The 26,568-nt window shown below is 46.8% G+C and overlaps 1 long non-coding RNA gene across 2 annotated transcripts; it reads right to left on the bottom strand.

Annotated features, from left to right (window-relative positions):
• Window positions 1-4,212: 4,212 nt before the first annotated feature.
• On the bottom strand, window positions 4,213-24,690 carry LOC130594751 (uncharacterized). Of its 2 annotated transcripts, none has more exons than XR_008971153.1 (3): window positions 24,553-24,690; window positions 24,105-24,263; window positions 4,213-4,390 (listed from the first exon to the last, which is right to left on the bottom strand). It is a non-coding gene; the product is annotated as an uncharacterized LOC130594751 (long non-coding RNA). The 2 variants fall into 2 exon arrangements; XR_008971154.1 differs by lacking the exon at window positions 4,213-4,390 and adding an exon at window positions 21,777-22,629.
• Window positions 24,691-26,568: the final 1,878 nt, after the last annotated feature.

Genomic DNA, 26,568 nt, shown 5'->3' with positions numbered 1-26,568 from the left:
TCGAGCACCATGTACAGCATCATCTCTGCACTACAGCTTGAAAGGCACAATTCCCTGCAGATGCACACATCTGAGGCCAGGAATATCTGCTTCCAGGTGCGTTAGCAGGGATATCACAGCATGGGCCATAAGGTAAGTATATATATACACATATAGACAGGCATATATAATGTATATGTACATATATATGCATTTTTTAACAAGATATATTGGATGGTGGTCTCACCACGCGTGCAGGCAGGTGCTGGTGGGAAGAGAAAGCACCGCATAATGCATCCAAGTTGCTCCGTGGTGTGAGAATGAGCAATGAACATCTCTGCTGGAAGCAGAATCAGGAACTTGGGTAAGCTTTGCCACTTCGACAACAAATCACGGGGTGTGCTTGAGGGTTCATTTTTCACTGGGAAACACCGGTGAAACGAGTACTTTGCTGCTTATCTCTGTATTGCTTATCACTGCTTCTTTGCCCTTCATTTCTTGGAAAAGTCATGGTGTTTAAATGGGTTGAAGGGTGGACACTGCAAAAGAACTTAATCCCAAAGGCGTCATAAAGGGTTCATTTTGCTCTCCCAGAAAATCTCTGTCTTCCTAGATCGCTCGCCTCCCTCTCTCCGCTATCCATCTAGGTTGCCTGGTCTGTATCTGCAGGCATGCTTGCCATCCTTTGAAGAGGCAGTCTCCTCTAAAAAATCAATAGTTAACATTGTCCTTAAATAGTCTGACATTTACCTTTACTGGAGTTTTCATTTTTTCCTGGGATTTCTCAGACATTTGTATTCCCATGTATTTCTCTGCCTGTAGCCACCGACCAGGAGCTTTGCATAGATGGCAATCGTGGTGTGGTGTTAGCTCACAGCCACAAATAAGCAAGATAATTGAGAGGACTGGAGCTCACTGATAGAAGCATCTTTAATTTATGGAAGACATAGAGTGAGAATAATTACAAGCAAAAGGGTAGCATAAATCCCTGAAGAAAATATATCCTGAATGCACTTTTCCCAACAAGCAAATCTGAACGCTGGCCCAAAGGTCAAACATAAAAGACTGCGAACTCCAACCTCCTGAGCCATCCACCTTTCCTTTCCCCTCTTGTCAAGAGCTTGTCTGTAGGTTCATTTAGAAAGCTGCTTGTTCAGAGTAGGGCTGTTTGCAATCTGGGGAAGTTAAGCAAATTAGCAGAATTATTAGGTAAGAGGCAATTCTCCACAGCCTGCAAAGCAACCGCTTGTTAAATGAGCTCACACAAGAGAATTGCACTGATCGAATGACGGCTGCAGTGTTTGCAGAGAGAAGGCTGTGCAGGCGTTTTCTTTGCAATAACACTGCTCTGCTCCAGATGAAAAAGGGGACTTAGCACACTTACGTGGCTCCTTCTGCAATAATAAAGAAATTAATAAAGAAGAAAACCCCAGCACCTTCAAACCAGCTCCTTCTAAAAACAGGGAGGGCGGTAGGAGAGCTGAAGCCATGAAGACCCTGGAAGCATGTGGCTTGCTGCACCCGCTCCCTGCTCCAGGGGTTTTACAGCTTCCCTCTCCTGCGGTGATTTTGGGAATGGGTCTTTCAACAGCCTAAACGAGACTGGAGTCCTCCAAGAAGCCACATGGTTTCTGATCACTCAGTCTCATTTGTATATACTCTTTGGCTATTGATTTGATATTTTTATACCTTATGTAGTGCACTTAGTACAGAAAAAAAAATGGATTAACCAAGTAAATGTGCTTTATTAGCGGGTCTCTGATGGAAAATTATGTCAGTTTTCCATCTAAAAGATGCATCAGATTAATCCATTCATGAATCAATTTGTCTATGCTTGAGAACCTACTAACACCCCACATAAAAATTTCCAGTGTCAAGCTGTATGCTGGATATAACAATCAAAGCTTCAAAATGAAGAAGAGGTATTACTGGGAAGTCTTCAGCCATTCCAACACAGCTGAGAATGAAATGCTCATCCCCAAAGTGAAGTAAGGGTGTTACACCAGGCTTAACTCCAGCTTCACTCACAGGAGATGAAGCAGTCTTAGTAAAGCCATGGAATCGCATCTCTTAATATCAGCGCAAGCAGCAAACCTCTGGGCTTTCCCAGCCTCACCCTGCCTATTCAGAAGTGCAAAAAGCACCCGCAACTGGCAGCAGAAGGGATCTGGAGACCAACAGTGTATAAAACAAGGGCCAAGACACGTGTCAGCTCCTTCCTAACCGCACCACATAGTCTGACAACCTGTTACAAGCACAAGGACCTGGTAGTATTGCTGCAGGTAACGTCGCTGGATCCTGCTGGCAGATAGATGGGGAGGCTTTGGCAAGCACCATCCTCCCTGCAGCCCTGCACAGAACAAGCCCTGTGGGCATCAAGGGGGGCATTTCCCCAAGGGGAACCTGCAAAGTCAGGCTGGCCATGTTAACCACATAAATCATCTGCAACTGATGGCATGGACCTGCGCCATGATGCAGAAGCTGCGGATCCAGATTCAACTTATTTCCTAGGTGTAAGAGGTACCGGGTCTCCAGTTTGTCTCTGCCCAGCTGCTTGTAGCCCACCTTCCATGCTCAACCCCAGCTCTGTGGTACAACCCCACCTTGCAGCCCTGGGCCTACTTTGAACATCACAGTGTTTATTTTTGGTGTTGTATAATAAAAGACAGCTACCTATACCCAGCTAAGATGCCTGGGTGTGCGTTAATATCACAGGCATGGGATAAATAAGAGCAGATGACCATTAAAACAGGGAGCCTGTCCAATCCAGGCAGAACAATTGCGTAAGAAAATAAATGGGACATTGACAAGCTGTTTTCTGTTGTAATTCTGTTTGCTGAATACCCCAATGTGAAGGATTTTATTCTTTGGGAGAAAAAAGGATGACTTATCCACACTGCAGGCTGGGGTGTTACTACAGCTCAGCACTGCCGCAGTAACTGAGGTAATGCATGAACCCGCCAAGCTGCTATGACCACGTCAAACACAAAGTAAAGGACGTTTGCTTAAACCTCAGCCAAAGAAGTACACATAGGCACGTTTTATCTCATGGTTGCAAATAGCTCAATGCAGGCAGTCACCGTTGCACAGCTCACCAGGGCTGGGTGTCAAAGGAGCGTAGGAGCCGAGGCAGCCTTCTTCTGCTCTCACTTGGATCTGTAGAAGATACCATCATCCAGCCCTTTATTCCTTTGGAAAACATGTGCAGCACATCTCACTGTTTACATTAATCCTAACTAATGTCCCATGGCTATCGCATCCATGATTATGGCAGTCATTTTTAATTAAGGGTTGTGTCAACAGTATTGACATTTTCATTGCTTTGGGAGGAAGTAGAGGAATTTTCCTGCAGGTGAAGGCCCCTCCTTGGAGTTCTCTATCTCTCCAGCTGCACCCCCTGTATGAAAGGGCTGTTCAGCTTATTAGGGAAAAGCAAGAGTATTAAGCCCACTCTCTGTGCAAGTAAACTACAGTGATTTACACAACACTAAACTAAGGAATGCAGAAATTCAAATTCCCTTTTTCCTATGGCAAGATTTGCAGGCTTATTCTGAATGCAGTGTTTATCATTAACAGAAGCCCTGGCAGGATCTGGGAAACACTGGTGTCCCTGTGATGAAGAGGATGCATTCAATAGCCTGCTGAGAAGTGGAGTTAGACACGAATGGTTCAAGCCCGTCATTGCACCCAGTGATAAACAACCTGCAGGAGCTATCATTCACCCTGAAAGAAAGGGGAAGGCAGATCATTACATTTATTGGTCATAGTTTTTCAAGAGTCAATAAAGACCCACTAGAAGGGCATGGTTAGTAGCAGGAATATATATATTTTTCACCTCTCTCAAAGATACCTTTAGCTCAACAGCTACAGAGAGCACCAGTAGAAGGTCTGTCTTCTGCCCAATATGTCAGGATGAATCTTCCTCCTAGATGATGGTCCTGGTGTAGATGGTGCTCACACTATACAGTTTTTAACGTCTTTAACCATCTTTAGCTTTATATCCTGATAGCCCCTTCAGGCTATATGTCAATGCCATCTGGGAGGAAAAGAAGAGACTTCTGCTCAAGCGCCACTGTAGTGCTGGTCTCTTAACTAAAATTGTGCTTCCTTCACTTGACAAACTGTCAGCACAGAACAATTACTGCCTGTTGGTTTTGCTTGTCCTTCCTTTTCTCTTCCATCCAAAGACAAAAAAAAGAAAAAGAAAAACAGATGAAGGAAAAAAACTCACATCATAAAACTCCAAGGACAGAATCCAGCTGATCTGATTGCACCACGCAGAGACGTGCTTGCAGGTGCATCAAAGGTAGAGGTGGGTCCCTTCCTTATCACCTTTCTCTTCCTACACTTGATTGATGAATGCTTTCAGGTCTGTAGGACAGATAATGTGCTTGGTTTTATGCCTTAAGCCCTGTATAAATACGGATATTAGAGTATTAGTGTATTCAGGCTGATGTATTTAGCAGCTCTAGATTATGAATTGCTCCTCACAATAACGTTTGCGTTTGCTGACAAAGGTCTTTATTACAGAAGAGGGTCAAGCAAAAAAGGATTATTCCTACTAATTATTCACTGTTATTTAATATTTGCACAAAAGGTTTGCAGGACTGAGTCCTCAGGATTGCCTTGTTTGAGGAGCTAATAGGGTTTCCAGGAAACCAGCAATGTCTGGTGGGCCATCAGGGCAGCCTCTTAGTGGATATGGAGGACAATTAGATTTGATGTAGTTAAGGGTGGTTGGCTAAAGGCTTATAATGACTTTGCCAGGACCTGATCCTGGGGTTTTCAAAGTCAGTGGAAAAACTTCCACCCAGAGCTATGCTTTATGGGAACTTGACTGAGGCAGATCTGATTTTCAGGCCATGAGCCTCATGGCCTGTGCCTTTGTTTGTCCTTATGTATTAGCAGTCCTTTCGAAAGTTCCCCTGAAGCCTACCTACTGCCTTCTGCTTGGGCATCATATTTCCTTGACTAGACCATAATTGTACTGTTAAAGAAATTCCTTGCTAAGTGAAATGAATTTCTCATTCCATAAAGATATAATTAGGCAATAAAAATACTGGCAGAAATCTTCAAGCATGGGTGCCTGAAGGTGGGATCCACATTTAAGCATCTAAATATATGGTCCAACTTTGGAGATTCCTGGGTATTCATACCTTCTCTACCTTCAAGAGAACTGGAAGCTTTCCTGCTAGTCGAGGCTCAGGCTGCTTCGGGGGTACCTAAATACGGATCACACTTCTTCAAGGAGAAAACTTTTCCATTTACATTCCATGGTTTTGTTCACGTTGCAACTCCTCCAGCTTCCCCATTTGACATTTTTTAGTAACTTAATTATCCTTACGAAGGAAGAATTTTAATAAAGGTGTTGTTTACACTGGATGCAGCCCTGGGGAACAAGAGAGAATAACCCAGATTGCGGGAGCAGGAGGGAAGAGGGTGGTATTTTGGAAACCCAGGCCACAGCCTGCTGGAAGCATCTGTTTCTGCTCAACCTTTTCCTCTAGAGTCCTGCTATCATTCACAGCCCAGACTGCCAGCAATTAGGGACTTGTGCTGAGGATTCCCTTTCCCTTGCGCTTTCATTCCCATTCTTCTTTATGAACCTTGGGACTGGTGGCAACAGCGTTAAGGTGAAGCTTGCTCAGTGACTGCTGCTCACACAGTCGTTCCTGTCGCAGCGGATACTTCACTTGATGCTTCCAGGATGGAAATCAGAAGGTGAGGTTGTGTAGTACTCGGAAATCAGCACTGCTAATTGCAAAGCAAATAATGGGCTGAGAAAGACAGTATGTCACGACATGACTTGGAGCTTCAGAGGTGGTGGCCAGTTGGCTATTTTGCTGAGGACAGAGCTGTGCTGTGTGGCATCCTTACTACCCATGCTGCAAACTGGCTCCATGCTGACACAGGGATTTGTTGGAGCTGCTCATTTTCCTCTGTTTGCAGGCACAAATGTCAGCAAATGCATATTGCAAAGGCTCGTGACTCTTATTAGGCCAGGTCAAAGCCCCTTGTAATGCATTGTTGGATGTTTGTTTCATTTGTGAAAAATAAAGAACTTGAAATAATAGTAATTTCCAAGAAAACAGCTGGTTGTATGAAGGAAAACATCCTTCTCCAAGAGTTCATCCATTGCTTCCCACTTTAGCGTTAAATAGAAAAGGAAAAGAAAAAAAAAAGCAGGAAATATTTCTGACCAGTTCTGATACAGCCCATTCTCGCTGCTGTGTTGATACTTTAATACTGATCAACCACAGAAAGAGAAGAGAAGAAAAGAGAACAACTTAATACCTGCATCTTCCCTGCAGCAACCTGGAAATGTATCAGTCATCACTGTTGTACAGATCTGGGCTTAGCAAAAGGGGGTTTCAGCACGGAAGATGGTCTCATTGCACGGCAGCAATAGAGGCACTAGTGACACTGAAGTTTTGCCATCTTAGCAGTCTTTTCAGTATGAGAAGTGATCACCGCATCCCAAAAGAGAGAGCTCTCAGCTCCACAAGTGCTTTTCAATCTGCACTTGTTCTCAGGCAGAAGTACCATGTACATGCCTGATCTAATTGAAAAATGTGGGGAGAAAAAAAACCATGTCGACTTCAGCAGGATTTTGGCAAGGGTGTTTAGGCACTGTTAAAGTGCAGAAAAATGAGCTAGCAGAATTGGGTAAGCACTGTTTTCCCTTTAGCTGAGGAAAGGTGCTCCTGCAGTAACATTGCTCCTCATGTCTTTGCCTTTTGAATACTCAGTAATATAAATATTAGATGCATGTTAAGCCTCAGATCCATCAAACAGCTCCTTATCTTAAAGCACATGAATACGTTTGGCCCTAGTAAGCACACTGAAATGGTAGCTAAAGGACCGGAAATATGGAATCAAGCAAACCAAATTTCTGGTGTGTGAAAAGAGATAAATCTCTGCACTTTCTCAGGTCAGGGACTGACTTGGGCTAGGTGTCATTAAGAAGTAAGTCCATGAATAATTTCGCATCAGACTTTTGCATCTAATCCATCATTGTACCAGCAATACTCATAGCTTGTGATAGTACTATAGATTTACAAGGGCTAGGAAAAGATGGTGCCCAGCTTTCTTTCCCACCAATCATTACATGGGAAAGTGAGTGATTTTCTTTAAATCCATTAGCATAACATCAGTGCTTATAAGGACCAGACTGGAGCAGACACTTTACAAGTGTTTCAGGTTAACGAAGTCAAACTGAGGATCTTTTTTTAGGAGCACAGCTTTTTACCTCCCAAACAAAAAAACACTGTTGGCTAGTACAGGCTGTGGATATCTGCAATTTGGGGCAATAAAGCTGGTATTCCCAACTCATTCCCAGCTCTGGTCGCCTTGTAACAACCCATTTCTTCACTACAGCCTATTGACCGAGCAGCTCGGCACGTGGTACAAAACACAAGGAGGGAGCTTCAGATCAAAACGTTTATTCTTCGTTGCAGCAGACGAAACACAGGGCTCCTGGGTGGGCATAAGCCAATACACATGAAAATGCACAGCATTTGCAGTTGAAATACACAGTCCTGAATTACAGCTGAGATCAATGGAGGAGGACGATAGAGGTTATCAATCCTGAGTGGTCTCTGATAGGTAGAATTGACTGGCAACTACATAATGACTCAGGCTCAGCCCACCAGTTTAGAGCCCAGGTGATAGATCTGCAGATGCCAGTCATCATAATTTCCTTATCGGCAGCGTTCACATGGCCATTTGTCTTCTGCTACCTGAGTTGCCTTGGTCCGGTTCAAGTGTTTGATCCTCCAAGGTGCGTCTGAGAGATCAATGCACAGCTACAGCTGGTTGAAGGGGACCAAATCCATTGAACAGTTGATTTGGTTCCATTTTACCAGCTTTAGCAAAGCATTTGGCCTCATGGGCTCTGGCCAGCAAAGAGGGGAATTCCTCGGGGTCCTTTCTCTCCCAGCTGCCTGGACCTCTTCTGAACTTGCTGCCTGATGTTGCACTGGTTCAAATGGCTTCACTTTCAGGCAGTCAGGATTAATTTAAGCTTCTTAGAGGCTATGGCTGAAGAGCGGGTCTGAATTAAAGAAGCAAGTTTAATAGCAGTGGAATAGTCTGCAGCAGTAACCACCAGCCTGGAGCATTTTTAAGCCTGATATTTGGCTCCATCTGTTTTGAGAGCCACATTGCTATTACAGTGTGACATAAGTAAAAGCTATTGTTTTAATCCAGATACTTTAATTGTCACCTCCTGCTTTCTTCTTTTCGGGGTTTTATGATGTGCTGTCCTCCTCCGTGCCCTGGGTCTCGGTATCTGAAGTGCCACCCAGCACGCAGCAAGCAGGCAAAGCAGAGATGTCTTTTGCTATGACCAGCCCAGCCTGCAGCCGAGTAACTCAGGGCTGCAGAGCTCTTTTCCCCTTGGGATTCCTCTTGGCAAACAGGAGGGGAAAGGCTGGAATACCTGAAATCCTTTCTAGAGGTTAGCAAACTCTGCCTTCCTACCCTATAGCCTCCCTTGTTTTCTCCTCTGGCATTAAAATCAGTGGTTTCAGCAGTTTTAAGATCTGCTTGAGGCAAGCAATGGTTGTATTTGCCATTGCCAGAAGCCAACAAAAAAGAGGTGGAAAGGTAAAGAAAAACAGGGGAGGGAAATTAAATGAATCCCCCCACTTTGCTTTCTTGCAATCTCATAATCAGGCAATTTGCCCCCAAACACCAAAAGCTCCTGCCCCGCTGCGCAATGGTTGGTGTTGCAGCACTGGGGAGCTGGTTTCCCTCTGCAGCACCAACACCCCACTGCCAGAAACAACTCAAGTAAATCGAATTTACAAAATCACAGCCACTCCGACCATTCCTGCAGTGGGAGCCAATAAAGTCAGGCCTTTCCCTGCCAACCGAGAGCCATGCTCAGATATTGCACACTGCCATGTGCATAACCTATTTAAAGAATTTACATGCGTCATAAGGCACAGGTGACTTTTTCCCCCTTTTTCCTTGTAGCCCACCATGCTGGAAGATGATATTAGGAAAAAGCACCTGAGCTTGCAATCACTGCTCACAGAAATACTGCAATTGGGCCAGCGTTACTGCTCCCCAAGAAACACAGGCTTTGCATCGAAACACTAAGTGCTGCAGATCACTCAACTGCCCAAACATGTTACTCTAAGCTTCTAAGCTGCCTATAAATAAATGGAAAGAGAGACAGAGGGAGAGAGAATAGCTTTTTAAAAAGAGCTCTACAATTAATTTAATCAAGTTATTTTTGGATACCTTTTCAAGAGACTATCAAGCCAAGGAACTAAATGGAAACTTAAAACCTGGAAGTATTAAATTCATCTTTGGTCAGTAACAGGAGAAAAAGGAAAGTAGTTATCTACCAGCGACTGGGTGGAGGTGGAGGTGGAAGTACCATCGGTGACTGAGGCTGCACTGAACCTGCAAGCTAAACCCTGACAGGCACATGGATTTTGGGTTAGAGTGCACCAAGCTGCTTAAGCATCACCACTGCACACTTCAAATACATCCTGCTCCCAAGTATGCTTGCTCTGTCCCTGTCCTGTTGATGTGGGGACAGAGATTAGAAAGCAGCACTGTGGGAGAGCAGAGTGGGAGTTATACTGAGCATCTTCTGCCAAGGACAAGTGTTGCTCCAGCTCCTCTTTACTTTGGGGAGTGCCCAGGAACACATCTGAAATCAATGCGAGTCGGCGGGGATGTTCTGTGCCGTTTTCTTTAAATCCTGCAGTGAGCTATGGGTGAGGTTTTCCTTTTTAGAAAATTAGGTTTTCTCTTCTGGATGCCATTCATCAAAACTAATGATGTCTCGCTGGTGGTGAGGCCTCCTCAGCAGCTGAGAAAGAGCAGACCACGTTAGGGGATGGAGAGCATTATAACCCACTTGTAGCCTCCCGGCAGGGAGAGCAAAACTCTCCACCAGCTGGGAAACACCAGTCCAGGCTCTGAGGCTGTACAAGCCATCAGAGCAAGATGAATTACAGAGGCTTTGCTCAGATGTGTTCGAAGGTCTGAGCTGTGATGAAGCTCCTGATCTATCCTACGAGGCAGTGCTCATGCTCTGAATGCCTGTGGAGCCCCAACCCTGCGAAATGCGGGGGTACAGGGCTCAGTGCTGCCAGGTTCAGCAGGCAGGATCTGCCCAGCCCTAGCAGCCAGGCAGGGGTTAGTGTCACTCTCTCTTCCTGCCTATGCTGATGTTGTAGGAGCAGCCTGCAACAGCACCATGTCCTGGATTCAAAAACTCAACCATTGACACCCCCAAATGTAGCTCTGCTGTCCAAAGGGAAGCCACATCTAGGCATTTCCTCATGAAACTGGGTCTGACATTGGGAAGGTCCTTTCTGGACCCCAGGTCAGGATCAGGTGCTGGTGCCACCCTTCACAGGACCCTGCTCGTACCCCTGCCTGCCTTTTGCACAGGCACATCCCCGAGTTGAGCGAAGTCCATGCATGCTGCAGGACGGCACTGAAGAGCCACGGGCACATTGAGCAAGTGATGTGTTAGAGGCAAATCAAAACCAGAACAACAAATCAAACCTGTGCATCGCTTTTCCCTCTCTGTTGGCCATTGCCTAGTGCCTCTGGTTTGCTTTTGTCCCTAGGGTCAGCTACACTGTTAACAATAACAGGCATGAGAACAGGCAAAAGCCCCGCATCACCAAACCACTACCACGGCAAGTAGGATCAGCAGTAGGCAACGTAAGAGGATTTGCTCTATTGAAGATGTTTCCACTTTAGCCTCAATATTCTAATAAAGATGTATTATGGACAGTCCAGAAAAGCCAAAGAATTTGTCAGCATTTGTCGATATTCCTAATGAAGCAGAAGATTCAACATGCAATAGAATTAGCCTACAATGAACCCTTGCATAGGGTCCATCCTTCTGAGTCCAGAAATCTCCTGCCTATTCCAGTCCGATACCCTTTTGAGAAATGAGCATCCCTTGAAGTCATTATCATTATAAGCTAAAAGGCCAAATGAGACAAAGTACCGTTGCTCTTCATCTGAATAAACAAATCATTTTTAGATCAAATGCATTAACAATTTATCATTCTAAAATCCAATCAAAAGGAAAAAACAACAATACAGAAAATTGATTTCCTACAGCTTTATCTTAATGAAGTGTACATTCCCTTCGTAATTAGCTTTGGAAGGTTTTTTCCCTTTTCCTCAAGCTAATGTGTTATTTGATTTCCATCCAAACATGACTAAATCGGAGGAAATTTCCCCCAGATGAAGTGGTTTCTGATAATACAGGAAGATGTCTACTCACTCACATTGCTACCTTTTCTACCAAACAGCCATACTTGTACTGCAGATGATTCAACTTTATTGCATGGTGTCTTTGCGTGGATGCTTAAATCAATGCCACAGTCGTTGTATTCTGCACAATGTGCCATTTGCAAACCAGAAAATACAACCTCGCCCCTTTTATCCTTTTCCTTACAGACATCAAATATTAATTTAACTTATATTATTGCAGGGGAAAAGCGGACCGTGTTTTATTAACATCTCTAAAATTATAGATATTCAACCCCAAAAAGTCGACTCCAGACAAGGCTCGAGAGTCTTCCGCTTGGATTTTATTTGACTTAATTAAAAAGCACTCAGTTCCTTTGTGCACTAAAGTAGTTGCTGACATTGCAGTAGCCACTCAGTCTTTCAAACCAGAACTATTACCTGAACTTAATAAAGTGTCTATTTAATTTATACACCCCCATGAACTCACCTGTCTCCCACAGACACAATGTGGTGCTTGCTAATGACCAGCAAAGGCAGCAAGTTAACAGCAAACTCCCTGGCACCTCGGGGGAACTTTGCTGCCCCATAACATAATTTCCATCACCTTTTATCTGCCTTCTCTGACATTAATACTGTTATCCATGATCCAATGATCCACTGTGCACTGCTGGAACCACTTTTTGCCAGGCCACCTCTCTGTTCCTCCCCTAAATCTCTCTTTAAAATCTTTTCTTCTTTAAATGATGCTGAACAGAGGGCTATTGCTTTCATCCTGCTTCACTGAGTATTTGCTGAAATGCAATAGCTAATTTGATAGTCTGGTTTTATTTGGATGTATTGCCGAGGTACACAGCAACATCTAGGATAGAGAATAAAGCCCCAAGCCCTACAATTATCACCTTATTCCTTAGTTACATGGAACACCAAAAGTCACCTTATCAGAATCTTGGCTTTTAATATGAGAATCTCTGCCTTCAACCAAATTCTGGTCCTATGTAAAAGAACAGTCCTATTTCAAGCACAGACCTGGTCTATTCTAGCAGAGCAGAGCACTGATACCTGGAGGGAGCTGCAAATTCTCTGACTCCATGCAGGATCTAGATGGACCCTCCATTTGCCTGAAACACAGCAAATCTTCAGGAGCAGCACCTCCTGAAACTGGTGGTAACAGTTGTAGGATTGGGTATTTGGGGGTTTTAACTCACACCCTCCAAAGAGAACAAAGCTGTTCTCTAATACAGTTTGTGCATTTTACGGACCGAACAATTAAAGAGGTTTTAAAACATGTGCTGACTGCATGATTCCATACAGGGCCGTGTACTCAGCGTTTTTAAACAGCAACTGATACGAGATACCACTTAATAGTACAAAACACCAGCAGTCCCGTTAAAATCAATAGAAAATTAGGTGCTATGAAAATGCAATATGTGTCCAATTAGTTATAATTGGAGCAAATGGTGGTGCAGATAAACTCCTGGAAAAAGACTTATTTGGCCAGAGCACTACCTGCCTGCTTTCGGCACGGCACAGCAGCGGCAGCAGCGGGCTCGGCTGTACCCTATAGCATGAAGAATGATCTATCTAATACACTTACGTTAACTGTTATCTAATTACAGAGTTGCTCAGAGCCTGCAGGACTGCCTTGGTGCACCACTGTGCATGGTGAAAAATGATCCTCTGTCACACGGAAACCTCCCTGTTGGACTTGACAAATTATGCCAACAAACCTGCTTAAGAACTAAAAAATCCTTGGACACGGTGACAGGCAGAGAAAGATGCTGTTTTGGGACAGATATTTATTTATGTATCTGGCACGGTTCAAGCGCTGTGGCTCAGTCCTGTGGATACTCACTTTTCCCCCTGCCTGTCTGTTGTTATATCAATTTAAACCTCCTTCCCACCGATTATTTTTCAGGCTTCTTTCAACTCCTAAAAACTCAGCTGCATGGCAAAATGGGAACTAGGTTATGCAATTCTAACGCTTTATTTTTAACATCTTTGGTGCAACATATTGGCCTCCTCTTTGTTTCATCTTATGACTAAAGAAAAAGAGCCATATCGCAGCGGCACAAAAGGTACAGCCCCAACCAAGCGACACTCTAGCCCCTTCCTGCCCTTGCGATGGATGGAAGCACATCACTTGTGGTACAGCAAATATTATTGATTTGGAGGGCATTTTTTCATATCAACTCTATGAAATAGCAGTTATTTTACCAAAACTATTGACTCAGAGCTAAGAAGCTATAACTTTCTCTAGGGTTTGTATTCTAGTCCTGCTTTAAGTTATTAATTCAAATTATTAAAGACTTATAGCTACAATAAAAAACCCAACCAACTCCTGTTTACCCAGACCTGAAACCTTTTTGCATCATTGGACACTGTTAAGAGAACTGTTTCTCAAGAAGGGGCAAAGCAAAAGAAGTGGCAGCTATTATTTGTTACGCTGACTCAGACGAACAGTGGAACAAGGAATATTAAGACCCAATCCATAACTTTTGTGGCCGCTCAAAGGACGTATTCCTCCTCGACACTGATAAAAGTTTAATATGTAGTTGCCCAGGTTTTTAATAAACTTGTCAACAAAAGAGCAAGGCAAATTGATGGGGACCTTCCCAGGAATAAATTCAACTTCAAATAGGCCAAATGAGTGTGGAGGACAGGGAGGGGACGGCACACGGCCGACTTTTGCTGGGCTTTGCAAAAACAGTGCAATAGATTTTAGTAGGTGCATCTTATTGTCTCAAAGACAAGGCTTTAGGACAAAGCTAGCTTCATTTAAAGAGACAAAGAGGTGCAGCTCCCCATGCATCACAGCTTGACACCGGTGAGGAAGGGAAGGGGCAAAGCCTGAATAAATACCCCTCTGGTCCTGCCTGCCTCTGCATCCCAGTCCCCATCCCACAGCAGACCTGCTTAGGGACAAGCTGCAGGGTTGCTCCCTGCTTTTGGACCCTAGTCCACTGCTGCACCTATTTCAGGACATCCCCTCCAAGTACCTCCTGCACAGCCATCCCCTCTGCTCAGCCAAACCATCCCTGCTCCATGCTCCATCTTTACCCTTCACATACTCAAGACTGAGCTTAATTCAAGCAAAACATAGTCCTTTTCCACCTCTGTTACAGGAGCTGGATCACACTCCCGCAGTCTACACATACCCTTTGCATATAGGGACCAGCTGTATTGCATCCACATGGACATAAACTACACACACTGTCCACCTTCTGCAAGGTTAGACGTGAAATCACTGCAGGAGATTCATTATTTTCTAATAGCCTCAGCCACGTTGGTACCTTAAATTATTATGACTTGAGGGTTTTTGTTAATTTGTTTACCCAAAGTAAACACAAATATTAAATCAGAGCTTCCAACAATCTCACTGCCAGCAAATTAACCCCCAGATCCCCAGAAGGGAGCACTCATCTCAGCAGCTCCTTACAACACTTCGTTTCCTGCATCATCAGCTCCATCCTGACACCTTCCTTCACTTGCACCTAACAGCTTCAACAAGCAGTGCCTCCAACCCCAGGTCACTTCTCAGATTGGAAGCAGTGCCCCAGCCATCATGGTGAACTTTATTCTTGATTGCCCTTACATCACCAGATTCCTGCTCCCGTGGCTTTATCCGACTCCCCAAATGCCAGGGTTGACTTGCCTATGTAAGGGCTTTGCAGGGATGGCTCCCGTCCTTTACAGCTGCTGGGTGACTTCTGCGGTCAGTGGTCACGAGTCCCACACTTCTTGGCTGCCCAGATGCCACCTAATCCGGTCCCACCAGAAGGGCAGCTGAGAATGAGCACTATTTATAGCAGTTGTTTCCCCTGTCCCCCTGGGCTCATCAGTCTGACCAGGGCTTTTTTAGATAGCGGCACAGGTCCCAGCACAGGCCATATCTGGGCATGGGGAGGCATTTACATGCACAGCCCTGGGCTTCGTGGAAAAAAAAAAGGGGGAAAAGAAAAGGAAAACTCTGCATCTGTTGGAGATGTCAGCTGCTGAGCTTTCCCCGAGCACCAGCACTTGGCTTGCCTCCTGAGCACCACCAGTTCCAACTGCTGAAACCTTTGACTGTTAAATTCTGATTTATTCAAGATAGATCTGTGCCTGGAAGCCTTCCCCTTGTACATATCCACCAGCGGCCTCTGCTCCTCCATACAGACTACTTGGCAAAAATAAAACTAAACCAAGGATACATGCTGATGCTGGTCAAACAGTGCAAGGAAAAACACCCTCAGAGCACCACAGGGCACATCAGTGGTCAGGAGGAGGCAGCCTATGCGATATGCTCCATCTGCATACACAGGTACCCACCGAGGTGCTCACGGGCATGGTGCTGGCATGGCACAACCTCACCTAGAAACACAGCACCGTGCAGTATTGCACCCAGACTGCAGCCCCACGGTGCTGGAGCATCTCATGGACCCCATCGCTCAGCTCACTCCCGCTTGGATACCCCCACACAGACATGGCTCTGCAGCGTCTTGGTTGAGCTCTGGCCTCAGCACCTCACACCCTGCATGCACTTAGAGATGTCAGGGCGTCCAGACAAGTCTTTGCATTTCAACGTGAGCACGGAGGCGGCACAGTGCAGCCAGGCTGTGCCATCTCCCCAAAACACATGCCAGGCGTCACTGTGCAAGCCAATACCAAAGCAGGAAAGTCCTTACAAACCCAGAACAAGCTTGCCCTTCAAGCATCAACCCACTTTGGCCTCCTCCAGCTTTAGTCTTGCAACAGCTTCAAGAACTCCACAGCAAGCACCTACTCTGCCTCTGGGGGAAACTGAGGCAGGGGAAGCTACACGACCCATCTGCAAGCCCAGCAAGCTGGCAGTGGAGCCCGTGCTACGACTCCCATCCTTGGGGGACCAGGCTGCTCTCATTGTGACCCCATGCATCTCACAGCATCGCTGCCCACTCAGCGAAGGTCAAGAGCAACTTCAGCATCAAGCAGCAAACATTTAACCTGGCATCTTCTCCGGGAGGCAATTGCAAGCGCGGTGCTTAAATCAGCCCTGGGCTTTCAGGGGAGGGATCCGAGCTGAGGAGCGAGGATATTTCTCTTGCAAGGAACACACCACCCCCTCGCCCACAGTCACTGCTAAGTGCAAGATGTGGTGAAAGTCTTTAAAAATAGATATATTCCCAAGCAATGCATGCCGCTCGCATCTGGCAGGGCAAGCCTAGCATGGAAGCTCTTTCTTACTGACTAAAAAGAATCATTAACAGCAAGAGGCTCGTGCAACCTTGACTCTCTCCTTCTCTCTTCAGGGCCTTCTCTTGTTCTTGGCCTAAACCAGTCCTGGGAAACACAAGGGAAGCCCTGCCCAGCTAGGCTGGTGTCAAAGGCAGGGAAAGATACTGCAGTGCAGTGCTGATCTCTTCTGCAATCGGACGTGCAGACTAGCCCGAATGCTGAGTCAGCACAATTTCTTTTTTGATTGGTTGATCTGAGCAACATATTTTCAATGTATGCTAAAGGGGCAGCAATTAATACATTTCCCCCCTTTCCCCATCTTTCCAAACCGGTCCGAATCGAATGCACAAATCTCACCCCCAAAGTCACTCTCTGGTCCTAAATATTCTGAGGTTCTTTCATTTTTAATTTAGGGCATAAAAAAAAAAAAAGAAAAAAAAAGAAAAGAAAAGAAATTTGCAATCTAAGCGATGCTCACTTTGATCGACTTGTGCTGCTGCAGCTAAAATATCTGTCCTGCAGGTCAATCTAATCATGCTTAATAGCAGTTTATTCTTCAACACAACATTTTTCACGTTGGGTCGACAGTTTTAAATGAGATTGCTGATGCACCCCTTTACTAATGCTTTTACCAGGGCCAGCACATCCCTTGAAATACTTGTGCAATAAAATGCTTTATTGCTCTTGATGAATGCACTATTAAACTTGAATTGCAAACATACACACACCCCCTCCTCCTTTTTTGTGTGTGTTTTTTTCCAAAAGAGGGTGCTGGAATTTATGGGACCACCTGTCTTCTAATATTAAGTAACAACAGTAATAACAGATCATCAATACAACAAACACGGAAAACTAAGACAAAAGAAACCCGCTGGGGAAAAAACGCATGGATGGCACAAATTTGTCCCTGTGCTCTCGTGTGCACGTGCAAAATATCCATCTTCTACCTGCCGGTGGTTCCGCTTACATGCGGAGAATCCATCTCGAGAACGGCTGGATTTTGTGAGGCATAGAATAGAAAAATTTAACTAATTTGGTCCACTGGATTTATGGCTTTTACAATCCTCAAAGCTCCTGTTCCCGTGCCGGGCGCTGCACAGCCCTCGGTTTGTAGGATGGATGGGAGCACCTGAGCATCCCGGTGCTCCCCGCAACAGCACACAAGGCAGGGAGATGCTCACCAGTTTATAATGAGCGAAAAGAGAAGTGGCATCATTTTAGCTATCAAATAGAGGGGACTGAGTGCGATGCAACGGTCACAGCTTTAACCTAAAGAGGTGAAAAAGGGAAGAGGAGCTGCCACAACACTGAAGAACGGCGCAAACCAGTTGCTGAAGGCCTCTAGCCATCATCTGCTTCCATTACTACCAACAGCAACGGGCTGCTGTGGCTCGGGAGGGGGGGCTCACACAGACACCCCATTTCATTATTAGCATCATCTACGCCTGGGTTGCTGGGACACGTGCCACAGCAAAGCCTCCCCGCCACCTCCGCTCCCATGCTGTGAGACAGCGCTCAGAATTAGAGCTTTGAAAATATTTACATAAAAAGATAAATCTGAGCACTTAGTGACTTCCTAAAGTTAGCAATTCCATGTGATTAACAAGCGTATTAATTCAGAGAAGGGGGGGAAAGGAGATAAAAATTGCATCAGGAATGCAGGTATCTACCGTAAATCAGACCATGAGCACCTTCGCGAAAGCAACGCGCAGTGGCAAGGGACTTTTAGTAAAACCTGTGCTAAGGAAAGAAAGAAAGGGAAGAAAAGAGAGAGAGAGACATACAGAGAAGAAGAGAAAGAAAAAAGGAAAGAAAATGGAAAAAAGGGAAAAAGGAAAAAAAATGAAATAAAAAAGCAGAATGAAACGGAACAAAGATAAAGACAAGCAAAGAAGGTAGGAAAAGAAAGCAGGAAGGAGAAGAAAAAGGAGAAGAGGTAGGGCAAAGGGTCAGCAAGGAAGCGAGTGAGATTTTATATATAAATTATATATAACGTATAATTTTGTGCTGTATCCAGAATGGTGAGATTTGTCCTCATTTTTCATCACGGATTCAAGCTAACATCGGCAATTTACAAAGGAGCAAAACTGCAACCCCGCTTGGGCCCCAGAGCTTCCCTCCTCGGGCTCAGCTCGTTTCCCAGTATCCACCAGCTTCATATCTAAATCTGATAACCCACCAAAGCAGGGCTGGACACACCAGGGCCTATCCTGTGGGGACCTGGTTGTTGAGGACCCTTCCCCATGTAGGGTGACCGAGCTCAGGGGACTCTGCATCCCTGCAATGAAGTCCTAGGAGACTCTGCCGTTGCCAGCCAGCAAAACCCAGACTTCCCAAGGCCCAGCATAACCAGAGCATCATGACACACAAACAGGATGCTGTGCAAACCAGCCACTCTCCAATGCAAACCAAAGCCACCTGGCAAAGGAAAGGCTCCTCCTCTGCTAGGAAAGACTCAGCACTTCCCACACCTCCATCAGCCACGGTATTTACATTAAACAAACAAAAAACCTCTTAATAAATCCCTCCAAATCTCATACACAGGAAATCTTCCTGAGAGCCAGCCTGCCTTTTCAAACCCATATCCACAAGCACCTGCTTACAGTTAAATCCCCTTTGGCATACCTGTAGCAAGTGATGACGGCGCTGAATAGAGCTGGATAAAGACTCCACAAAATCCAACCTTCGAGTCTCGTCCTCTCCCCATGCCTAGGAGAGGGTGCTGTGATGGGTAAGGCTTGGTTAACCTTGGTGCAGGATGTGGAGGCATCACACCTATCAAACGATGCCTCAGGAGCCCGTTAGCCAAATGAAGAGGGCTGTTGCAATTGCTGGGAAATCACCCAAAATCAAAACGCTGCTCTCAGCTGCCCCATGGAGATGGGAAGGTGAGTTTGGGCAGCTGGGGAGCTGCTATCTGGGGAGCTTGGCTTTGCCTGGTGTTACAGGCATCACAGAAGAGTGAGGATGTTTGGGGCTGAAAACTTTAAACCCTCAGATGCGACTCCCACCTGTGTGTTAAAACCCAGCTCCTTTCATCTTGCCTCATTATTGTAGGATCCTGAAAAAACACCCAACTGTTTTACATTGCAAAAGGTTAACAAGGAAAAGCAAAAGCCAGTGAAGGCTTCCAGAACTAAAGGAGCTCGTTTTCTTATTTTCCTTTGGGAAATAAGACCCTTATATCCAAGAGCACTCCTCTGGCTTTAGCTGTGATCTGCAGACTCGCCACACCGATAGGGAAGATCTCCTTGTCTCCAGTTTCAAGCACAAAAAGTTTTAACGTGGGAAAGACTGGAGAAGCGGAATTTGCACGTTAATTCAAAGCTGGAACACTGCACACCCGAGTCACAACTGTTGGATCCTTTTTCTCTCTCTTCTCCTTCCACCTCCATCTCCTTTTGTTTCTCCTCTATTTAAAGATCAGCCAGCTCTGTTTGCTACCTATTGCCCTGGTTTTGAGGTGGGGGGAAAGGGTTGTTGGGGAAGCAGGAAAAAGGAGCGATTGGCCTGCATCCCTGTTAAAACCCAGGAGCGGCCAGCCAGCTTTCCTCTGGCATCGCCTTTCAAAGCCCATGCCGCAGTCAGCATATTGAATATTTAATGTCCTGATGAGCATTTCCACCTGCTGACACAGGCAAAGTGACAGAACAATACACGCGCTGGAACAAGACCATCAACTGACTCCCCACTCGGGCTGCCAGGTCAGGCAGTTAAATAAGAAATAATACCAAATAATGTGTCTGTCTTTCTCCCCTGCTTTGCCCAGGGTCACACATCGCTCCTCTGAGAAGGGTTCCCACCTGAAATACATACTTCTTTACATTCCATAGCTTGCCAGGTTCATATGGGCATATAAAGAAGTATGTCTCTCAAGCAGGTAGTTTCAATATGCGCATTTATATGGTCACAGGAGGAAAAATAACGCTGATTTACAATCTACATCCTGAGAGCGAGTTACGGCTCAGTTTAAACCAGCAGACTTTCCTCCTGCCCAGCCCATGTGCAGACACACACATACACACACATACACCCCCCCAGCTCCTGCTCCTCACTGGTAATTCCAGGCTTTGCCCTCGGCAGGTGATGGATTTTGGTCCCTGGGAAGAGGAACTGGATAATTCACCGGTCACAAAGCAGCAGCGCTCCGGTGGCTGCCCTGGCAGGGGCTCTTTGTCACATAAACAGCACAGAGTCAAAGCCAACCTCCCACTCCACCTCAAAAGTAGGTGTTTCATTCAAAATGGTAAACTTTCAGCAATTTAAAAGACTAAAATGTGGTTTAGTGGAAAGGATTTGCTTTATATGCATATAGAGATAATTGCAGACAAAGCCATGTGGGGGAAAGTTGAATACCTAGTATTTCCCAATTGCCTCCAATTGCAATTTGGAAACAAAAAGCCAATTTGTTTTCAGAAAGCTCAAAATCAAATGGTCAGCTACTGATTTACAGACCGACACCGGGAAGGACTGCTCCATTTGCCAGAGTAAGAAAACTCATCAGCCCCAGACAAGCAATTGCTTTCATCAGTAAGTAGAGATTAAAGCATAGGAAGAAGAAAGCATCTTACCTAGCGAATCCAATGATTTTTCCTCTGCTGGTCACTGTGAGTGAGACATTACCTCGCAGATAAGCAAACCCAAAAAGACAGCACATGCCTTTTGGGGAGTTCAGGGTATTGGAAAACAAGAAATATTAAGATGCTTCTAATAACTCCTCCGGTAGCTCCATGCTAAAGGGTTTCGGGGATACACCTGCAGACGCACGACGGAAAAGGCAGCCGAAGCAAGGTGCTGGGAGCTCGGACCAAAGTCTCTCTGAGTTATTCCCACAGCCCTGTGGGGTTGCTCGTGCACCCATGGGGCTGGATCCTGCACGCAGCCATGAGCTCTCCCCCTGTCCCTCGCCTCCCCGCAGCAGCGCTGAGCTTTAAAGCTCCTGGAACAATGTGGGCCGAGTGGCAGGGCTGCAAACGCCGCCCGGGCTGAATGGGGGACTATTATAGGCAGGATTTAGGCAGGGAGCGACGGCGGAGGTCACGCCGGGCGCTGCCTGCTCGCTGCCTGCTCGCTCAGCACGGCGGGCAGGGCGAGCTCACCTGCGCCCGCCGCCCCTCGCCACGATCGATGCCAATTTACAGGCAAATGCGGAATGGCTGCCTTGGTGTTAATGAATTTTACCGTTTCTCACAGGCTTCTAATGAACCCTTTAAAGAGGGTTTAAGTAAACTTAGCAAGTGGCAAACTAAGCACTTTGGAATACCTAATTGCATCGATGCTTTTCCACTGCTTTATAAAATATCACTGCCAGACGGGGAGTAAATATTTCCCTGCTACCCTCTGACTTCTAGCACCACAAAAAAAGCAAAGGCCATGCGGAGCCGGGGTGTAAATCTACTGTTCTCAGCCCCCAAAATGGCTTTACACCACTCATACAACACCAGCAAAAGCTTTGGTCCTGGCTCGCTGCAGCTCTCCCCATTCCCTGAGTTTGTTGGCCTTTTTAACCATCATTATTTGCCTCACTCCAAGGCAAATTTCTACCTTTAGTTTGGATTAAGGGGAAGAGAGATGGAGCTGTGGCACCATTGTAATGCATGACTGCAGTGAAATTAAAGCAAAGAGAGAGCTGAGGAGTGTGAGGCAAAGTCTGAGTGCTTAAGATTCAAAACTAAAACCCAAACCCAACAAAAATCAAAGTGCTGGTGGGGGGTTTTGTGCAGCCAAGGCACTCCATGGTACTGAGTTTCCTTCAGACTGGTAACAGTAGGAGAGCGACTGGACTTCTTGGACCATTAAACACCTGCAACTCATACCCAGTTTGCTTTCATCTAATACATCTGATATAGGCTGTCAAGATCAGTCCCCAACTTCTGCAACGAGTGGGACAGTAACTGCCAGCCACTAAAAGAGCACTATATAAGAGCTAAAGAAAAATGACCTTTTAAAACTGAAGGCAATGCCACAAACCTGGCAGGAAAAGTTCATCCTGGACATTTCAATTTGCCTTGAGGCTCCGTGTGGAAGCTGGTGCTTTCCAGGGTTTGGAAGGAGCAGATAAATGGCGTAATGGTGCTTTTAATGGTGACGCCAGAGGCACCCTGTGGTTCCCATCCTGCAGCTACCACCAGGAGCAAGTGGTGGTGGGTGAATGTCATCCAACGTCCTCGACCCACCCTAGGCTCGCTGTGCTCCTAGGCTTGCTCCCAGCAGAAAAACCTGGGAAGTAAAATTCCCTGGGGAGAAAAATGGATGGAGACATGGACAGTGCCAAGGCCAAGGGGCAGAGAAAAGGGAAGAGCCTCAGGTATTGTCTGGAGGTGAAGGGGGAGGAGGATGGTGGGAGGAGTGGAAAGCAAGGTGCTGTATATTGTATTATATACCTGCTCTGCTCGAGGTGCTGCTCAGGTCCTGGTGGCAAAGTCAAGCACAAAACTTTGGGGACTTTGGAGAGAGCCTGTGTTTAGGGCTGAGTGCTGGGGAAGGGAGAAACAAGCAGGACCTAGGCAGAGGCATGTGCTTGCCCCAGCACAGCCCTAGGCCAAAGGGCTGGGCTGGGCAGGGGATTCAGTCCTTGAGAGACACTGACACAACCATCGAGAGAAACCCAGCAATTAAACTGGCAGCACAGATCACAGATCTCTGCCTATACAATTACACACTACTGCTGAGTGTACGCTCTCCCCGGCACAGACATAAACCCATACCCATATTCTGAACACAGCCTGGAGATGCTTCTACGTGGATGATACGTTACACCTGCTAATAGATAGCACTTGCATATTACTATGTATAAAATATCCATATGCATGCTATAGAACACACTTAAATCTGTGCGCATGTATGTGTCACAGTATCCATCTCACAATACCGATGCCTATATATTTATGTGACAAGGTATCACCACTATCATGTAAAATATGACCACAGTCAACTCTGAGCTGCAGAAGCTGTAACAGTCAATTGATGTTACACTTCATGTAACCTGAATTCCAAACCCTTGCAGGGAAAACCTAACTTCTCCTCCTATTCCCCTTCTGCTAGTCCACAAACCACATGCCTGTAATTAATGTCCATTTCTCAGCATTTTAACAGTTAATCCCCCCAGCACTGAGATCATTGCAAGTTTAGGCTAAGTTTAACCACATTTCACCCTTTTGCTCTGCCTGGTATTAGCTCATAGCACTAGTTTGTTGCAAATAAATAAATAAAGCCCCAATCCCCCCAGGTGTCATTAGCAGCCTGTGTCTGAATTAGGCATTTAAAGGCCAGTTTAACCTTGCAGAACGGCTGCATGTCAAAGTTCTAACATTTCAGTTCAGATTATTCTAGTGCACTGCTTGCTCTGCAGTTTGTTCGGGTTTGGTTTTGTTGGGGTTTTTTTATATGCAGAGTATGCCACAGCAGAACAAAAAAGAAAGGTGGGGGGGGGGAGGTCTCTTAACCCATCCCCACATGAAACACACACCCAGCACATCCCTGCACAGACACACACAGGCAACACACACACACACACACACACACACACACACACATACATTTGCCAGATGCAAAAGCCCAGATTTAAGTCCCCGGGTAAGTTGGATGGGCGCTTAGTCCTGCATTGGCCAGGAAAAGTGTTTAAAAACAAGCTGAGCTGGGAGCGGTTAAAGGCAAGGCAAGGGAGCAGGAGGAGGAAAAAAAAAAAGACATACCAGTTAGGAGCTTCTGTTGCAGCAGAGGACTCACCAGAGCACTAGCTGAAAGCTGAATCAGCTTTCGAGAGTTAGGGATGCATAGAGGAGGGTCATGGAATCACAAGGTAATAATGCGCTTCATGCTGCAGCCGTCAGCCTTCTCCTTATAGCCAATCTCTAATGCAGGAAGGGAGAAAGAGAGCAGGCCCGGGGATGGGATTAGTCCTCACTTGGAGAAGAGAAAAAAAGACCGAAATAATAAAGCCAAGAGTCCCCAGGCAAAGGCTCCCTCCCCATCCCCAGCCCCATCCCCAGCCCTCCACAACTCCGGCCCCGCGGTGCGGCGGAGGCAGCGCGGCGCGGCGGGGGCGAGCGGCGGGGCGGGGGGAGCGCGGCTCCGCGGGGCTCCGCGCAGCGCGGCACGGGTTAAGGAGAAACAACCTTGCCCGCCCGGATTGCAGCACACCTTGATGCGAAAAGGGCTGCGCCTGCAGAAGTGCCTGCGCGCCCCCCCCCCCCATTCCCCATCCCCATCCTCCTCCTCATCATCATCATCCTCCTCACACCCACCCCGCATCCAGCCCCCGGGTTGGGGGTCAGGATGGCAAAGAGGGGGGTGCACACCTCGGGGTGTGTGTGGGGGGGGAGAAGGTTGGTGGAGGAGAAGGGGGGGGCAGCGCCGGTCAGAAAGCGAGTCCACCTTTCCAGTGCTTATATACCCAGCGAAGCATCCGAAACACGCACTCCCGGGCGAGTGGCCCCTTCTCCTGCTCTTCCCTCCCTGACCATATTTAGTCAACCACGGCAAAAAATAGCCCGTCAGCTGGAGCCTGCGGAGCAGTATTTGGAGTTCAATCACTCCTCGCAGCCCATTGACTACTGGTCCTGCAGGGTCCTGACTCTGCCTTTTTTTTCCCCTCCTGCTATTTTTAGCTAGGCCAAATACAGCAGGAGCTCATCTTACTACTCTCCACCAGCCCGAGGGTTTGTGGGGCCCTGGCTATGTTTGGTAAGCACCGGTGTTGGGAGACATGGAGCGGAGACCTTGTCAGTGCCGGAAGACCTTTGGGTCGCACCCAAATTCATGTGTTTCCTCTCCTTTACCTTCTTCCATTTGTAATTCTTCCTCTGTGGTAGAAAGGTGTCCAGGTGAGAAGGTGGGGAAGAAGCTCAGTGGATCCTGATTTTTGCCTTACGTAGGGAAGAGCCAGGATTCAAAGACCGCACGCTGGGGCCAAGTTCCTCACCATAATGCCTTGGGTACCTCGTTGTCCAGCCATGTCTCCAACAGTGTTGAAGGCTGGAATGGTATTGGACTCTTTCCACCCTACATGGGGAGCACTAGGGAGCCCCATCGCCAGCTAAAGAACACCCCTTGTTATGGTGAGTTAAGGCAGGTCACCAACAGAGTGGTGTCTGCTGGGCCTTGGGGTCATGGGAGCTTTCCAGCCTCCAAAGCTTCACCCAGCAGTACACTGAGGAGGGCCAGTTTTGGCAGCACAGGCACTGCCTTTGGCTTGCACCCAGAAAAGCAGGTGGATGTGCCTAGAAACTTGAGTTAGGCCCCGCTTCAACGTAAAGATGTCAGGACCACAGAACCCTGAGGAGGTCACCTTGAGAGAGCACGTAAATGATGACATAAGCGCCATTGGCTGCATTCAATGCTTATTTGCAGCAGACATCTATCCTGGAACACCTCCTGGATCCAATGCCCCCTCCTGCCCTAACCACACCAGCTCTCTAATACCATGCCACCTCATCCAGAAGGTCCACATCACCTCCTTGCATCCCAAGAGCACCTCATGTTGATGGACCACTGCCATGGGCAGGCTTTGAGGGACTGGGGCTGGAGGGACCAGTACCTGCCAACGCTTGCTTGGATGGTGGATGTGGGGTCAGGGTAGGAACCCCAATGAGGTGCCCAACACCCTCTGTTCCCATCAGCAGTCAATGAATGTGGAACGACACATAATAGAGACACCCAGGCACAGGGTCTGTGCACTGCCACACAGAGACCAGGCAATGCTGATCCCGACGGATACCTCCACTTAGGACATCACGTGAGACTGTCAGGCAACACTCGCCTGAGGGTGTTGTACTTGTTGGGAGCTGACAGCAAGTCATCTAAGAATGGGAAACGCCTGCAGGAACCACCCCACAGTGCCACGAGGTGGGAAGGGCTCCCAGGACGTCCCAGCAGTGCTTCCCCATGCCCTGATGCCTGAACTCCCCAGCTCCGAGGGCACTGCCAGAAATAGCCACAGTGGCTGATGTGTCTGCTCCCTGTCCTGGGCTGCCTTGGCCCTTGCTCTGTCTGAGCCTGCAGCTCTCCTGAGCCCACACTGGGAACATGGGTTTCCTCTGCCCGCCCAGTCCCAAGGACAGGCTGTTCCACACCAGCAGCGCTGTTCAGACAGCCCAGGAACGGGTGTGTGGCAGCAAACCCAGGAAGTCTGGTGTCTCTGAGGTGCCAGCACCATCA

This window comes from Pezoporus wallicus, unplaced genomic scaffold, assembly GCF_028554395.1.
Source record: "Pezoporus wallicus isolate ANWC-B61680 ecotype Strahan unplaced genomic scaffold, APGP_CSIRO_Pwel_v1 contig_11133, whole genome shotgun sequence".
Lineage (NCBI taxonomy): Eukaryota > Metazoa > Chordata > Aves > Psittaciformes > Psittacidae > Pezoporus > Pezoporus wallicus.
This window is presented reverse-complemented; position numbering and strand designations above follow the sequence as displayed.